Here is an 18,498-nt window from a genome sequence, read left to right as displayed (position 1 = left end):
CAGCTCCGGCGACTGTTGACTGGCGGGCAGCTCCGGCGACTGTTGACTGGCGGGCAGCTCCGGCGACTGTTGACTGGCGGGCAGCTCCGGCGACTGTTGACTGGCGGTGCTGGGTTTACGCACTTGAAGGCTAGTGCGGGGAGCGGGAACAGGATGAGTCGGACTGGGTTGACGCACTTCCGGGTCCGCATGAGAGACAGGAGCTGGAAACCCAGGGCTATGGAGGCGCACAGCCGGTCTAGATCTTACCTCCTGCACAACCCGCCTTGGCCCGGATGAAACTAGTAGCCCTGTACGAGCGGGGTGCTCGTACAGGGCAGACTGGGCTGTGCAGGGGCCTGATGGTAGCCGTGCGTAGAGCGGGAGTTGGGTAGCCTGGTCCTCGGAGGCGTACCGGCGACCAGATGCGCTGCGCAGGCATCCTCCTACCAGGCTGGATGCCAACTCTAGCACGGCACCTGCGAGGGGCTGGAATAACTCGCACCGGACTGTGCGTGCGTATGGCTGAGAGAGTGCGCTTCTCAGCGAAACATAGCGCTCTCCACCCCATACGCTCCTCCATATAACCACGGGTAGCTGGCTTCCGGCTCTTCCTTCGCCTAGCCAAACTACCCGTGTGCCCCCCCCAAAAAAATGTATTGGGGGTGCCTCTCGTGCTTCTCCCTCAGCGCGTCCATGGCCTCGTACCTCCACCTCTCTGCCTTGGCTGCCTCAATTTCCCACTGCGGGCGGCGATACTCCCCAGCCTGGTGCCAAGGTCCGGCCCCGTCCAGAACTCCCTCCCAAGTCCACTTCTCCCGCCAGTCCAACTCGAAATCCGTCTGCTCCTTCCTCTGCTGCTTGGTCCTTGAGTGGTGGGTGATTCTGTCACGGTTGTCATCAGTGATGGAGGACCAAAACGCAGCAGGTATGTGTATGCTCATCTTGAGAATTTATTAACTTCAAAAATGAACGTACAAAATAACAAAACAAAAGAACGAACAAACAACTACAAACAGTCTGGCTAGCATAGGCTCAACACAGAACAATCACCCACAAATACCAAACACAAACACACCCTACTATATGGGACTCTCAATCAAAGGCAGATAGACAACACCTGCCTTCAACTGAGAGTCCCAACCCCAATTAACCAAACATAGACATACACTCACTAGACTCCACATAGAAATACCTAAACATAAACCACCACCCGGAATTACTAACTCAAACACCCTTTTAACAAAACACACCACCCTGAACCACATAAAACAAATACCCTCTGCCACGTCCTGACCAAACTACAAAACAATTAACCTTATACTGGCCAGGATGTGACACAGCTTAATCAATTGATAGTGACAGAATTAGATTACTTCCCAAGCAAAGTCCATTTTTTTGTCTCCTCGGCTATAGAAGATTGTAGCTCAGCCTCTGAATGTCGAATAAACAAAATGATATCCCCATATGCCTCAGAGTCACGTCTTTTCCAGGTATTTTACAGCTGTTTCCAGCATAAAGCACTGTTATAGATCACTTTATACATTATAATCGGATCTGTTTATTAACTTAACAGCCCTTCACTGACACAGAGGTAGGCTATTTAAAGAGTGCATGGTGGGTGGAGGAATTGACCGACAAATCACAGTATGTAGCCTACAGTATATACAGTAGAAGCCTAATTTCATCTGTGAAACAGGTTGGCCTACCTCTTATTTCTTAAAACGTATTCGCGATCGGTGTCCCTTCTACGGGACGTTTGAGCTAACGTAGACTAATGCGATTAGCATGAGGTTGAAAGTAACAAGAACATTTCCCAGGACATAGACATATCTGATTTTGGCAGAAAGCTTAAATTCTTGTTAATCTAACTGCACTGTCCAATTTACAGTAGCTATTACAGTGAAATAATACCATGCTATTGTTTGAGGATTGTGCACTATTTTGAACATGAAAAGTTATTTATGAACAAATTAGGTACATTTGGGCAGTATCGAAACAAAATTCTGAACAGAAATGCAATGGTTCATTGGATCAGTCTAAATCTTTAGACATACACTGATACCCTCTAGTGGCCAAAATATAAACTACACCTGGGCTGGAATAATACATTATGGCCTTTCTCTTGCATTTCAAAGATAATGGTACAAAAAAATACAAAATAACGTTGTTTTTTTTTCTTTGTATTATCTTTTACCAGATCTATTGTGTTATATTCTACTACATTCCTTTCACATTTCCATAAACTTCAAAGTGTTTCCTTTCAAATGGTACCAAGAATATGCATATCCTTGCTTCAGGGCCTGAGCTACAGGCAGTTAGATTTAGGTATGTCATTTTAGGCGAAAATTGAAAAAAAGGGGCTAATCCTTAAATTAAGAGTCTCCAACAGAAATAGGCTCCAACACAAAGCCCTCTTATTGTTAGTAAAGTCTAATTAAAATTTAAACGGTTTAAATGAATTATGCCTACTCAAATTTGCCTACCTTCAGCACTATGAGCTGTCCATTTCCAAATGATTGTGCCATGACTGCTGCTTCAAGCTTCAGCACACAACATCAGTTGCTCGAATCTGGCTTATTGTGAGGTCAATAGCTCTGATAAATACATCATGGGCAAGAAACATATTGTTTCTATTAAAATAAATTATAGTAGTAGCAAACTATCAAAGTTGACCTCCAGTCCTCCTTCTCATCTTCACGCTCTCCTTCTCAAACTGAACTGATCATAGGCTCGTCCGCGATTGCATTTGTTTGTACTAGGCCTAATCTAATTTCCATAAGAATTATTTGACTCTCCTCCTGAACTGCCACTGTAGGACTACACAGCACATTATTGATTAGGCAGCTCAAAACATAGTTTTTGATCAGCAAGAGCAGACCAGGCCGGGGCTCAGGGATAGAATATCCGTTGTATAATACAGCCTAGTTTTATTTACACCATCCAAGCAGCTATCTTAGAAATAGAACTTTGCTCTGTGCTTCTCCGAGCATGCACTTCATTGCACACTTGATATTGAGCGCCAAGCAGAGAATCAGAGATGAGGAGTGGCATTGGGCACACACTGATATATAGCCTAATGAGTTCCTCAGTCTAAAACACTGAGAAATGTAGAAATGTCATCAATTACAAATTACATGGCCCTCCCCTGGACTAGATAAAAAAAATACTAAACCCTCCCCTTGACTGAAATGTGAAAAGCATAACCCTACCCCCTTGTCCTCCAATTTCGATCCATCTCCTAGTGACATTTACCATGAAACCCAACCCAATACCATTACCATTGCAAAACACTATACTATATATGCTTGGGACTTTTACCATTGAAGACCATTTGAGAACATAACATTAAAACCATTAGATCTGCTGTAGCCTAATGGTTTGTTTGTTTGCCAGGAATGGTCTAACTAATACATATATTTTTTAAAGGAAAAACACTCAAAGAGGGGCCGTTTCCTAGACACAAATGAAGTGTAAGCGAAGGACGAACAGAATTGCTTTCATGGAGGACTGGTTTGTATTGTAAGAATGACCAAACTATTTATTTTCATCATGAGCAAAAGCAAAAGCTATAGGTTTTCTACCCGAAGACCCGAAGATCCATTCTCATTTCATAAACTCGAGACCAGCAAAATGGATAAAAGTAGCAGGAACAGCGGCATTGAATGGGCAAAATGTATGTACTTTCACACAAATTCATGGTAATGCAAGCAATTTCAATGACTAATTTCTCTAAACAGAAGAAAAAAAATATCACCAGATTCACAGGGAATACATTACGAAGGATGAAGAAGCAATACTCCAAGCAGCAGCTCCATACTACTTGACAGACATAGAGAACTGATACTGAATACTGGTTGTTGGGGTGGGATTGGTGTGGAGGGTCCGTAGGTGGCCTTCGATCATTTTATTGTATTCCTCATGTATTTCTCATTGAGTATGGTTACATGCACACAATAATGCAATTGGATAGTCAGATTAATATAATAGTTTGATTGAAACGTTTACATGCTTTGCAAGAATAATGATTTCCATAATAATCTTGTTTACATGGACACATCTGAAATCAGGCTACCTGATAGCACTGATAAATGCAAAAAATTGGCAATCAAAATACACGTTCTACCACAGCGGCCATATTATTTTTGGGAAGTATATTTGATTCTGAGTTCAGACATATAAAGTGTGTATGGGAAAACTACTTCTAAGATGCATACATTGTTGTTCCGAACTCACTTCACTCGCGCTAAAGAGGGAGGCTCACTTGGCTGGTTCTAGCACATGTTCAGATCAAATGCACTGCTGAAATGCCGATTAAGGTGTTTACATGTCCTAATCATTTGAAAGATTACTCAGAAAACCAGGAGTTTTAATCTGCATATTCTTACTTAAATTTTGACCTTGACGCCGATTTAAGATAAGCAGAATAAGGTATTTGTATTTATTATGGATCCCCATTAGTTCCTGCCAAGGCAGCAGCTACTCTTCCTGGGGTCTGGCAAAATTAAGGCAGTTATACAATTTTTAAAACATTACAATACATTCATTAGACTTCACAGCACACTGTGTGCCCTCAGGCCCATACTCCATTACAACATATCTACAGCGCAAAATCCATGTGTACATGTGTGTACAGTGCGTATGTTATCATGTGTTTGTATGCATGTGTCTGTGCCTATGTTTGTGTTACCTTACAGTCCCCGCTGTTCCATAAGGTGTATTTTTACCTGCTTTTTAAATCTGATTCTACTGCTTACATCAGTTACCTGATGTGGAATAGAGTTCCATGTAGTCATGGCTCTATGTAGTACTGTGGGCTTCCCATAGTCTGTTCTGGTTGCATGTCTTATGGGGTGGGTGTCTGAGCTGTGAGCTAGTATTTTAAACAGACAGCTCGGTACCCTCAGCTTGTCAACACCTCTTACAAAAACAAGTAATGAGGAAGTCAATCTCTCTTCCACTTTGAGCCATGAGAGATTGACATGCATGTCATTAATGTTAGCTCTCCGTGTATTTTTAAGGGCCAGCCGTGCTGCCCTGTTCTGAGCCAACTGCAATTTTCCCAAGTCCCTTTTGGTGGCACCTGACCACATGACTGAACAGTAGTCCAGGTGCGACAAAACCAGGGCCTGTAGGACCTGCCTTTTTGATAGTGCTGTTAAGAAGACAGAGCAGCGCTTTATTATGGACAGACCTCTTCCCATCTTAGCTAATGTTGTATTAATATGTTTTGACCATGACAGTTTACATAATCAGTTTAATACTGACATAGTCAGTTTAATATCGAATTATAACTGTGCATGTAAACATACTCATTGTTAGGAAGAATTATGGTCCAAATCAGTTTGATACTATATTTATTGAAGATAATATGAATCCTATAAATTAAATGAACAATTTTGCAATCAATATGCTTAATTTATCAGAGATCAAAATATACAGTTGAAGTCGGAAGTTTACATACACCTTAGCCAAATACATTTAAACTCAGTTTTTCACAATTCCTGACATTTAATCTTAGTAAAAATGTCCTGTCTTAGGTCAGGTAGGATCACCACTTTCTTTTAACAATGTGAAATGTCAGAATAATAGTAGAGAGAATGATTTTTTACAACTTTTATTTATTTCATCACATTTCCAGTGGGCCAGAAGTTTACATACACTTAATTAGTATTTGGTAGCATTGCCTTTAAATTGTTTAACTTGGGTCAAACGTTTCGGGTAGCCTTCCACAAGCTTCCCACAATTAATTGGGTTGATTTTGGCCCATTCCTCCTGACAGAGCAGGTGTAACTGAGTCAGGTTTGTAGGCCTCCTTGCTCGCACACCCTTTTTCAGTTCTGCCCACACATTTTCTATAGGATTGAGGTCAGGACTTTATGATGGCCACTCAAATACCTTGACTTTGTTGTCCTTAAGCCATTTTGCCACAACTTTGAAAGTATGCTTGGGTTCATTGTCCATTTGGGAGACCATGCTTTAACTGACTGATGTCTTGAGGTGTTGCTTCAATATATCCACATAATTTTCCTGCTGTCACGTCTGCTCCTGCTTTTCCCCTCCGCTGGCACTTGAGGGCACCAGATTACCCTGCATCACACGCTCCTGCCATCCATCACTCACACCTGCTCTCCCTCGCCACTCGCATCAGCGTTATTGGACTCACCTGGACTCACTTATCACATGTTCTTTTCCTTCCCTATATTTGTCTGTTCCCTTGCTCTGTTCCCGGCTGCTGCAATGTATTGTTTTCGTCTTTTGAATTTGTTTCTGACGCTGTTCCTGTCTCGTCTCTGTCCGTTATAATTAAATGTTTTACTCCCCGTACTTGCTTCGTCTCAACAGCGTCATTGCGCGTGACAGAATGCAGCAGCCAAACATTCGAAGCATCGGGGAGTACTGGCGTTCCGGTTGGAATGGTGACAGCGGCTCTGGGTCGCCACCGATGGAACCGGGGAAGCCTAGCCAGCTCATCGGGCTTTCACGCCCTAGCTGGCTCGAGAGGTTTCCTTGCCCCGGTTGGCTCGGATGGCACCCATCCCACGTCGGGCCTCAGCCGGATCGTCAGTTCTTGTTCACCCAGCCGGTCCAGGAGATTTTTGTTTGTCTTTTGTTTTGTTGGTGACGTCGGGGTGGATTCCGCCGCCGATGGAACCTGGGTGCCTAAGCCAGCCCGTCGGGCTTTCACGCCCTGGCTGGCTCAAGAGGTTTTCCTGGTTCGGCGGCTTCCCATCCCACGTCACACTCCACTGGATCATCGGGCTCCCCTTCTGTTGCGGGATCGACAGGCGTCTTGCCTCAGCCGGATCGTCAGGCTCTCATGCCTCGGCCGGCTCGCCAAGCTCTCACGCCCCTGCCGGTCCGTCGGGTTTTCACGCCCCAACCGGCTTGCCCAGCGCCCATGTCTCGGCCGGTTCGCCATTTCGCTCTAGAGACTAGTTTTTACAGTCTTTCAAAGAAAATAATTTGTTTATATGCGTTGTTACTTTTTCTAAACTCCTCTAATTGTCAGAAAAGTGTTTTTATGTAACTTCAACAGATTTTCAAGAATTTTCCTTAAACTATTTTGTGCTATGTCTAGCTACCTACACAACTAGCTAGCTAGAACAAAGTGTTAATAAGATAAAAATTAATTAAAAAGATTTAAAAGCAATAGGGAGGGGTACTGTCACCTCTGCTCGCACTCTTCCCTTCCCCTGGCGCTTGAGGGCGCCAGATTACCCTGCATCACACGCTCCTGCCATCATCACTCACACCTGCCCTCCCTCATCACTCGCATTAGCGTTATTGGACTCACTTATCACATGTTATTTTCCTCCCCTATATTTGTGTGTCCCTTGCTCTGTTCCCCGCTGCTGCAATGTATTGTTTTTGTCTTTTGAATTTGTTTCTGACGCTGTCTCGTCTCTGTCCATTATCATTAAATGTTTTACTCCCCGTACCTGCTTCGTCTCAACAGCGTCATTCCATGTAACACCTGCCTCATGATGCCATCTATTTTGTGAAGTGCACCAGTCCCTCCTGCAGCAAAGCACCCCCACAACATGATGCTGCCACCCCCATGCTTCAAGGTTGGGATGGTGTTCTTCGGCTTGCAAGCCTCCACCTTTTTCCTCCAAACATAACGATGGTCATTATGGCCAAACAGTTCTATTTTTGTTTCATCAGACCAGAGGACAATTCTCCAAAAAGTACGATCTTTGTTCCCATGTGCAGTTGCAAACCGTAGTCTGGCTTTTTTATGGAGGTTTTGGAGAAGTGACTTCTTCCTTGCTGAGCAGCCTTTCAGGTTATGTCGATATAGACTCATTTTACTGTGGATATAGATACTTTTGTTCCTGTTTCCTCCAGCATCTTCACATGGTTCTTTGCTGTTGTTCTGGGCACAGTCAACTTAGTGTATGTAAACTTCTGACCCACTGGAATTGTGATACAGTGAAAAAATCTGTCTGTAAACAATTGTTGGAAAAATTACTTGTGTAATGTCCTAACCGACTTGCCAACACTGTAGTTCGTTAACAAGAAATTTGTGGAGTGGTTGAAAAGTGTATGTAGACTTCCGACTTCAACTGTATTTCAACAAAATAATGTTTCAGGAATGCTAATCTGATCTTTTTGAACTACAGAAACAGTCAAAATCCTCTTTCGTGTGCTTTTTGAGGTGGAATGTCCCAGTATCATCTACCCCTGGCTCCTCACACTCTTCTCTACCCACTATCATTTCACACACAGATTGGACACCGATGCCAGGCCAAGGTGTATTTGCATAGACAGGTAAGAGGTAGTCATTGCAGATGCAAACAAACAAACACACAGACCCGCACACACGCGCTTACATACACACACACAAACGGATGCGAGTGGTAATGTGTGCGCCAGGCCAGGCAGCTAGGTTTGACACTGCTTGCTGTGATTTACAATCCACAGCCACAGAGAAATAAACCATGTGTGTCAACAAGCTCTTAGTTTTATTTACGTTTTAGTGAGCTGACTGCCACAATCAACACAAGCAACAGCACATTTTTCATTTCACTAACTCCCTGTGAAAAAGTGGAATTAGCATCAAGACGAGTCCAACACTCAGCTTGAGAGGGATCTCAATCAAGACTCTAATGTCTGAAATTATTCCATATGAAAACCATAGGAGGAAGTAAAATTGAACTTCATCTCTTAATAAAAGATCTCACTGAGCACACACTGGTTGGACCAACGTTGTTTCAATGAAATTACATTGAACCAACATGGAATAGACGTTGAATTGATATCTGTGCCCAGTGGGGTAAATGTGTCAATAACGAAGCCAATCCTCAGTCCTGTTATATTTAAATATACTGTGGCTCTATTTGTCTTTATATGAAAAGGAGGAGAATAAGATTGAATCTCTTTGGAATCTCTTTTAATAAGAGATTACTGTGTCAATAGCAGAAGTGTTAAGATTCATAGACATCTGTGTGAATCTATCTAACTGTTTCCATTTGATGGAGGTGGTGTTCCTATGGGGTTTAACAATTGCCAGGATCCATACGTGCAAACATTAAGAGTCGAGTGCCCTGGCTGCTGCTGAATTCTGTTTGATGGTTTGGGTGTTTACACCTGTAGGTCTAAGCACTTAAATTGCAATATCTACTAAGCTAACATAGGGAATTGTTTTAAAATGGTCATAAAATGTATAATTTACCAATTTGATTTGGAATTGTGGGACCCTTTTACAGTAGGTATTAAAACATATATATAAAACAAATATTTGATGAAACATTGAATTTGGCCTTTACTGCTATAGCCCATAGAAACACAATGAATAACACATTCATAAATGGCAAAACAGAAAGTCAAAAAGTAAATCATAAGTAACAAGTGTCTGTCCAATATCTGAGACATAAGAAAACGTAGGAAAAAATAAAATACATTTTAGATCCATGTTTGGTCACGTTGTTTTTGTCACATTTTACCTCTTTGCGCTTTTTGCCATCAGACTACTCCCATGAAGCTAGTGTGAGTAGAGCAGAAAAGCCGGCACCTTTGTATTCGTGAGAGTCTCCCCTTACGATATTGGTGACATATTATACTGAGCAAAAATATAAATGCAAAATGTAAAGTGTTAGTCCCATGTTTCATGAGGTGAAATAAAGATCCCAGAAAATGTCCATATGCACAAGAGTATTATTTCTCTCAAATGTTGTACACAAATTTGTTTACATCCCTGTTAGTGAGCATTTATGCTTTGCCAAGATAATCCGTCCACCTGACATGTGTGGCATATCAAGTAGCTGATTAAACAGCATGATCAATACAAAGGTGCACCTTGTGCTTGGGACGATAAAAGGCCGCTCTAAAATGTGCAGTTTTGTCAAATAACACAATGTCTCAAGTTGAGGGAGCCTGCAATTGGCATGCTGACTTCAGGAATGTCCACCAGAGCTGTTGCCAGAGAATTCTCTACCATAAGCCACCTCAAACATAATTTTTGAGAATTTGTCCTCCAACCGGCCTCACAACCGCAGGTCACCTGTAACCACTCCAGCTCAGGACCTCCACATCTGGTTTCTTCACCTGCGGTATTGTCTGAGACCAGCCACCCCGACAGCGGATGAAACTGAGGAGTATTTCTGTCTGTAATAAAGCCCTTTTGTGGGGGAAATACTCATTGTGATTGGCTGGGCCTTGCTCCCTAGTGGGTGGGCCAGTCTCCCGAGTGGGTGGGCCTATGCCCTCCCAAGGCTACCCATGGCTGCGGACCTGCCCAGTCATGTGAAATCCATAGATTAGGGCCTAATACATTTATTTAAATTGACTGATTTCCTTATATGAACTGTAACTCAGTAAAATTATTGAAATTGTTGCGTTTATATTTTTGTTCAGTATAGTTTGTAGCTCCAACAGTACAGTCTGGACGGTCGGTTTTGTGAGAAGACCTCTTCGAAATGAGGACATCCGCGACAGAGAGTTCAGACAACTGCGGTAAAGCTTGTGGATGTCGTAGAGCCGAACAACTGACTCTGTCCTGTTCGTGAGTGTCTTCCCTTTCGATGATATTGACATATTAGTTTGGACCCCATACGGTTCTGGTTTTACAGACGATTTCATAACGATTTCCTCGTCCGGGTCCTCTGATGTGTAGAAAAAGGCCACTTTCACAAGCCCCATGTTATGGAAATGGAGCAAACTTTATATCTACGTAAAGAGGGGATTGAGCTGCAGCCACTAAAACTACAAGAAACGATAAGTCTCTTGCGTAAACACACAGGGAGCGATTCAATATAAAAACAGGTGTGTCAATCGACAAGAGAGTTTCCCCGTTCTCCCCTTTTCACATTCTATGTTCTCACACACAGTCTTACACAGTCACACACACAGGGAATGGACTCACAGAACTGTGTATTACATGAAATATTGCACACACATATGCAAATGCATGTGGGCGTGCTCACTCACACATGCACACACACACACACAACTCAACCTACTGGCCACTTCAAATCTCTCTCTCAGTCCTCGGGAGTCCAGTAAATGACAGCCCAGAGTGCCACAGCCTTTGAGGGAACTTATGTGTACAAACGTTCTCTTTCCTCGTTCGTCTGTAGCTCTATATCTACACCAAGGCTTAGGTTTCAGTCCTGCTGGACCTCCTGTTCCTAATTAGAGCCTGGTCCTGCTTGATCAGCCCTATACTACTAACCAGCTGAGTGTGGTTTCCCCTGTATCAGACACACACACACACACACGCCTGCAGCCCAAGCCCACCCTGCAGCAGGGACACATGCTCTCAGACGTACGTACTGACCCGCAAGTCTTTAGCACTGCCTCATTGTTAAGCCGATATGCAACTATTTACCCCCTCAGATCACCACTTTAATTGCAAGCACATTGTAAGCACATTTCAGAATGCAGGGCTATTTAAATATAATTGTAATATATGCGCACCGTGGAAAAAGCCGATCGATAACAGAGAATGAGGGAAACAAACTATTATAAGCAGCAGAACAATAGCTAGAGGTTGTTTTCTGATGGCTCGGATACAGTGTTTAAGATTGCCAAGTAAGCTATGCTAATCTGGTTAGCTAAACACGGTTAATCTACGGCCTAAGGTCATACAGGCTTCCATGAGAGTTTCTCAACCTGTCGCTTCTAATGTCACCCTGAAAGTTTACTTAGATATGTTTCTCCACAAGCCAAAGAGTTGTCATGCTTTTCTCACAGTACACACAATTTTATCCATAGATAGAGATTTGGCTTTGACATTATTGTCAACAGATGGATACCAAGCAGTGGAGGCTCCTCAGAGGAGGAAGGGGAGGACCATCCTATTCAGTGAATTTCAGAAGAAAAAAAAGAAAAGAAAAAACATTAACCCCCCTAGTGTCGAAATCCCCATCAGAATCCATCAATTTAAGCTAGAAATATGTTTTGCATTGGATGTGTCTTAATCCACCACATCCGCTGATGTCGCATTTACGCATCTGCGGTAAAAGGTGGCTGAACTGTGTTTGTCAGATCATGAGACGTCCCAAATGTCGGTCTTCTCACGAAAACGTCTGTAAAGTCCGAACTCTTATTCTTCGTTTTGCTCTACAACCCCCACTCGTCTGAAGTCGGTACAGCCGATCTGCCAACTTCTGTCTGTAGTGCCGGAACAGTTTTGGCTACACACTAACATGAGGTGAGTCTCTCACGAACATGTACATGTCGGTTGTTTTGCTCTAGGACACCCACAGGCCTTACAAAACTCATCTGAATGTCCCCCGGTACCTGTTGAATAAATGAATGGAAGTATATATTAAGAGTTTTAAGTGCCAAAAGTAAGGGGTTAAATACAAGTAAAAATACAGAATAAAAATGTTTCCTGATCTTTCTTATATGTTCAGAACAAACTTCCTTAAGATTTGTTTTTGGGGACTATCTGTTGTTCCATGTGTTTGTATGAGCTAATAGCAGTATATCAGGCCAAATAGCAGGCCAAATACACATTTTCATCTAATATTTGTTTATTTAATTTTTGTTGACACTTCAAGTGGTCTTAAAATTCAAAATCATAGCAAAATTATCATTGACCTTCTCATTGACCCCTCTGGCTTTGACTCTTATTTTCTATGCCAGAATGGCTAGCTAACACTAATGACAATGTAGTGGATTTTTTGTTGAAGTCATTGTATTGACCACATCAGATTCAAGGTTCTGAGAAAAAGATGCATCTGTCATGTAATGGACAAACGTATGTGTATTCAAACTACTTACCACAACAAGAAGGTAAGAAGAAACAGGGATGTTCTCAAGCACCTTATCGACACTACTGCATTTTTGGGCATATAAGAGTTGGCTTTTAGGCACGATGAAAGGGAAAGTTACGCTAATAAGGGAAACTACAAGGAGCTTGCAGAGGTAATTGTACATTACCATACTTGCTGAGCATGTGGAAGCTTCTATTGTCTTCTCTGGGATGTCAAAATAAATTTGATAGCTTCCAACGCATCATCCATTAAAAGTGAGAATAAAAGAGAGGTTGAGGATGAAACCAGACATCAGCTGTCACTCACAGTTGTCAATTATCGTCAGGTATGTGGATGATCAGGGCTATATTCAGGAACGTTTCTTGACCTACTTTGTGTCAAGTGGGCGAGATGCACAGTCTGTGTTTGACTTTGTGAAGTCTGAGATGTTTGAGTTTAACTTCATGGAGAAACGTGTTGCCTAAACCTATGATGGTACTGCTGTAATCGAATGTATCTACACTATATATACAAAAGTATGTGGACACCCCTTCAAATTAGTGGATTCGGCTATTTCAGCCAAAGCTGTTGCTGAAAGGTGTATAAAATCGAGCACATAGCCATGCAATCTCCAATTAACTAACATTGGCAGTAGAATGGCCTTACTGAAGAGCTCAGTGTCTTTTAACGTGGCACCGTCAGAGGATGCCACCTTTCCAACAAGTCAGTTTGTCAAATTTCCGCCCAACTAGAACTGCCCCGGTCAACTGTAAGTGCTGTTATTGTGAAGTGGAAATGTCTAGGAGCAACAACGGCTTAGTCGTAAAGTGGTAGGCCATACAAACTCACAGAACGGGACCGCCGAGTGCTGAAGCGCGTAGCGCTCTGCCCTCGGTTGCGACACGCATTAACGAGTTCCAAACTGCCTCTGGAAGCAAGCCCCTACAGAAATGGTCCAACATATAGTGGAAAGCCTTCCTGAAGAATGGAGGCTGTTACCAGTGTCAACTGTCTCCTGACATGAACTGAAGCCATGTCTCATGTGCCCTCTCATCCACTGGCGCATTGAATGTTTCCTCTCCATGCACTGCGAGATGCCCTATAAATGTTTCTCTCATTACTGTATGTAAAGTCAATCACATACACAAACACAATCCCATTATTACACATCAATTTTAATCATGTAACTTTAATCATTGGCTGGACTAACTCGTTCTTAGCTCTTTTCAAATCCTGTCCTGCCCTGGAAGAGTTGAGCTCTTCTCTAACATCATTCATCCATGATGAGCCTGTCCTGCACTGAAGCCTCTGAAAACCATAACCCCTGTCCTGCACTGAAGTCAAGCCTCTGAACACATCAACTCATGCCTCATACCCTCATATAATCACTGTTATAAACCCTTCTCAACATTGTGTAAGTAGCCTTCTCATGCTTGGATATATACCATAGTAGACCCAGCAACTAACAAAATATAATTATTACACATATACATCAATGATTTTACTCCTTGCTTAGACTAACTGATTCTTTGCTATTTTGTCTAACTGTGTGTTGTGTTATTGTTTTTTGTCTTCCCAGTAAAATCCTGCCCTGCCCTCAGTGGAAATTTTGAGTTTTCCAACATCATCCATCCACGATAAGCATGTCCTGCACTAAAGTTAGGTCTTTGAACACCTCAACTCATGCCTCACGACCTTATTCAATCACTGCTGTGATTCCTTCCCAACACTGTAAGCAGCCCTCTCATTCCCATTCCCCATAATATTTTACTATAAATGTTTTTCAGCCTCCACTGATACCGAGCTACCCCATCTGCATGTACATGACATCAGAGCTACATAATGTTCTAAAAACAATTTTCCACTGATTCACCAAGTGCAAAATTAGTTCAAATGAGTACACAAATAAAACATTAATCATGTTTTTTTAAGCAGCTTTTTCTTCCTATCAGCAGCGCCAATATGGGGCCTTTGTTTTGAACGGCGGCCAACCAAACGAGAACATATATCCTCAGGCGGCATGGTTATCGTGTTTAATCAGATTACGATATTGGCAAGGTATCCCATGTCAAAACAAGTTTGAAAAATATTATTCCTCTTGTTGATGTATGGTACTCTATATATCGTATTCAAACAAAGTGAATTACGGGACTCTTAGTTTCCCCCTTTGGGATATGTTCTCTTAGATGCTGTGCTGTGTTTGTTTGTGCGCTGTTTGTGTCATCATCCCCTATGGACTAACCGCATCCTGGATGAAGATCCTGCTCCGATCCAAACCAACGTCCCACTCAGAGCCAAGAGCCATGACTGCAGACTGGAGCCAAATCACACCACATAAACAAGAAAGATGGCAGTAGTCAGCACGGGAACAACACAAAGACCAACAACAACCACACCACAGCCCTGACTAAGCTTATCACATACCCCTTGGCCAGCAAAACTAGAGCTGGACTAGGAGAACTGACGTAGCCGACGCAGTCTAAACTCTTAACCCAAAACCACCCCTCTTCTCTATGGAGAGAGTATAAAACAAACGCAAATCCAGATGCACATGACACCACTCTTTCCCCACCTGAGATGGGAGCTTGAACATATGTATAATTAATCATAGATAATAATAATAACTGTGCTGCAACCATATAACGCTCTGAGTTACTTGAAAAAACATTGGAAAAGAAGAAAACTAAGGGCCCCGAGCTGTCAAGCTGCTACCTACAGACAAAAGGTTAGCCCACAGACTCGCACATTACACTCACGCTCAAAATCTAACCAGTGTATTTTCATCATGAGCAAAAACTATTGCTTTTCTACCCAAAATTGCAAAGAAGATGTGATCCATTTTTTAACACCAGAGACCAGCAAAATGGATAAAAGGGTGTGGTGAAAGTAGCAGGAACAGCAGTATCTATCTTCATCAACCTGACCAAGGCTTTCGACTCTGTCAATCACCGCATTCTTATCGGCAGACTCAACAGCCTTGGTTTCTCAAATGACTACCTCGCCTGGTTCACCAACTACTTCTCAGATAGAGTTCAGTGTGTCAAATTGGAGGGCCTGTTGTCCGGACCTCTGGCAGTCTCTATGGGGGTGCCACAGGGTTCAATTCTCAGGCTGACTCATTTTACATTTACATTTAAGTCATTTAGCAGACACTCTTATCCAGAGCGACTTACAAATTGGTGCATTCACCTTATGATATCCAGTGGAACAACCACTTTACAATAATGCATCTAAATCTTTTAGAGGGGGGGGGGGGGTAGAAGGATTACTTTATCCTATCCCAGGTATTCCTTAAAGAGGTGGGGTTTCAGGTGTCTCCGGAATGTGGTGATTGACTCCGCTGTCCTGGCGTCGTGAGGGAGCTTGTTCCACCATTGGGGTGCCAGAGCAGCGAACAGTTTTGACTGGGCTGAGCGGGAACTGTGCTTCCTCAGAGGTAGGGAGGCGAGCAGGCCAGAGGTGGATGAACGCAGTGCCCTTGTTTGGGTGTAGGGCCTGATCAGAGCCTGAAGGTACGGAGGTGCCGTTCCCCTCACAGCTCCGTAGGCAAGCACCATGGACTTGTAGCGGATGCGAGCTTCAACTGGAAGCCAGTGGAGAGAGCGGAGGAGCGGGGTGACGTGAGAGAACTTGGGAAGGTTGAACACCAGACGGGCTGCGGCGTTCTGGATGAGTTGTAGGGGTTTAATGGCACAGGCAGGGAGCCCAGCCAACAGCGAGTTGCAGTAATCCAGACGGGAGATGACAAGTGCCTGGACTAGGACCTGCGCCGCTTCCTGTGTGAGGCAGGGTCGTACTCTGCGAATGTTGTAGAGCATGAACCTACAGGATCGGGTCACCGCCTTGATGTTAGTGGAGAACGACAGGGTGTTGTCCAGGGTCACGCCAAGGTTCTTAGCACTCTGGGAGGAGGACACAAGGGAGTTGTCAACCGTGATGGCGAGATCATGGAACGGGCAAGTCCTTCCCCGGGAGGAAGAGCAGCTCCGTCTTGCCGAGGTTCAGCTTGAGGTGGTGATCCGTCATCCACACTGATATGTCTGCCAGACATGCAGAGATGCGATTCGCCACCTGGTTATCAGAAGGGGGAAAGGAGAAGATTAATTGTGTGTCGTCTGCATAGCAATGATAGGAGAGACCATGTGAGGATATGACAGAGCCAAGTGACTTGGTGTATAGTGAGAATAGGAGAGGGCCTAGAACAGAGCCCTGGGGGACACCAGTGGTGAGAGCACGTGGTGCGGAGACAGATTCTCGCCACACCACCTGGTAGGAGCGACCTGTCAGGTAGGACGCAATCCAAGCGTGGGCCGCGCCGGAGATGCCCAGCTTGGAGAGGGTGGAGAGGAGGATCTGATGGTTCACAGTATCAAAGGCAGCAGATAGGTCTAGAAGGATGAGAGCAGAGGAGAGAGAGTTAGCTTTAGCAGTGCGGAGAGCCTCCGTGACACAGAGAAGAGCAGTCTCAGTTGAATGCCCAGTCTTGAAACCTGACTGATTAGGATCAAGAAGGTCATTCTGAGAGAGATAGCAGGAGAGCTGGCCAAGGACGGCACGTTCAAGAGTTTTGGAGAGAAAAGAAAGAAGGGATACTGGTCTGTAGTTGTTGACATCGGAGGGATCGAGTGTAGGTTTTTTCAGAAGGGGTGCAACTCTCGCTCTCTTGAAGACGGAAGGGACGTAGCCAGCGGTCAAGGATGAGTTGATGAGCGAGGTGAGAAGGTCTCCGGAAATGGTCTGGAGAAGAGAGGAGGGGATAGGGTCAAGTGGGCAGGTTGTTGGGCGGCCGGCCGTCACAAGACGCGAGATTTCATCTGGAGAGAGAGGGGAGAAAGAGGTCAAAGCACAGGGTAGGGCAGTGTGAGCAAGACCAGCGGTGTCGTTTGACTTAGCAAACGAGGATCGGATGTCATCAACCTTCTTTTCAAAATGGTTGACGAAGTCATCCGCAGAGAGGGAGGAGGGGGGAGGAGGATTCAGGAGGGAGGAGAAGGTAGCAAAGAGCTTCCTAGGGTTAGAGGCAGATGCTTGGAATTTAGAGTGGTAGAAAGTGGCTTTAGCAGCAGAGACAGAAGAGGAAAATGTAGAGAGGAGGAAGTGAAAGGATGCCAGGTCCGCAGGGAGGCGAGTTTTCCTCCATTTCCGCTCGGCTGCCCGGAGCCCTGTTCTGTGAGCTCGCAGTGAGTCGTCGAGCCACGGAGCAGGAGGGGAGGACCGAGCCGGCCTGGAGGATAGGGGACAGAGAAAATCAAAGGATGCAGAAAGGGAGGAGAGGAGGGTTGAGGAGGCAGAATCAGGAGATAGGTTGGAGAAGGTTTGAGCAGAGGGAAGAGATGTATATACCAATGATGCCGCTCTTGCTGCTGGTGACTCTCTGATCCACCTCTACGCAGACGACACCATTCTGTATACATCTGGCCTTTCTTTGGACACTGTGTTAACAAACCTGTAGGCGAGCTTCAATGCCATACAGCACTCCATCCGTGGCCTCCAACTGCTCTTAAATGCTAGTAAAACTAAATGCATGCTTTTCAACCGATCGCAGCCAGCACCCGCCTGCCCGAATAGCATCACTATTCTGGACAGTTCTGACTTAGAATATGTGGACAACTACAAATACCAAGGTGTCTGGTTAGACTGTAAACTCTCCTTCCAGACTCACATTAAGCATCTCCAATCCAAAAAAAATCTAGAATCGGCTTCCTATTTCACAACAAAGCATCCTTCACTCATGCTGCCAAACATACCCTCATAAAACGGACTATCCTACCGACCCTTGACTTCGTCGATGTCATTTACAAAATAGCCTCCAACA

The sequence above is a fragment of the Salmo trutta genome, chromosome 17 (assembly GCF_901001165.1).
Source record: "Salmo trutta chromosome 17, fSalTru1.1, whole genome shotgun sequence".
Taxonomy (NCBI): domain Eukaryota; kingdom Metazoa; phylum Chordata; class Actinopteri; order Salmoniformes; family Salmonidae; genus Salmo; species Salmo trutta.
Note: the sequence above shows the minus strand (reverse complement) of the source record.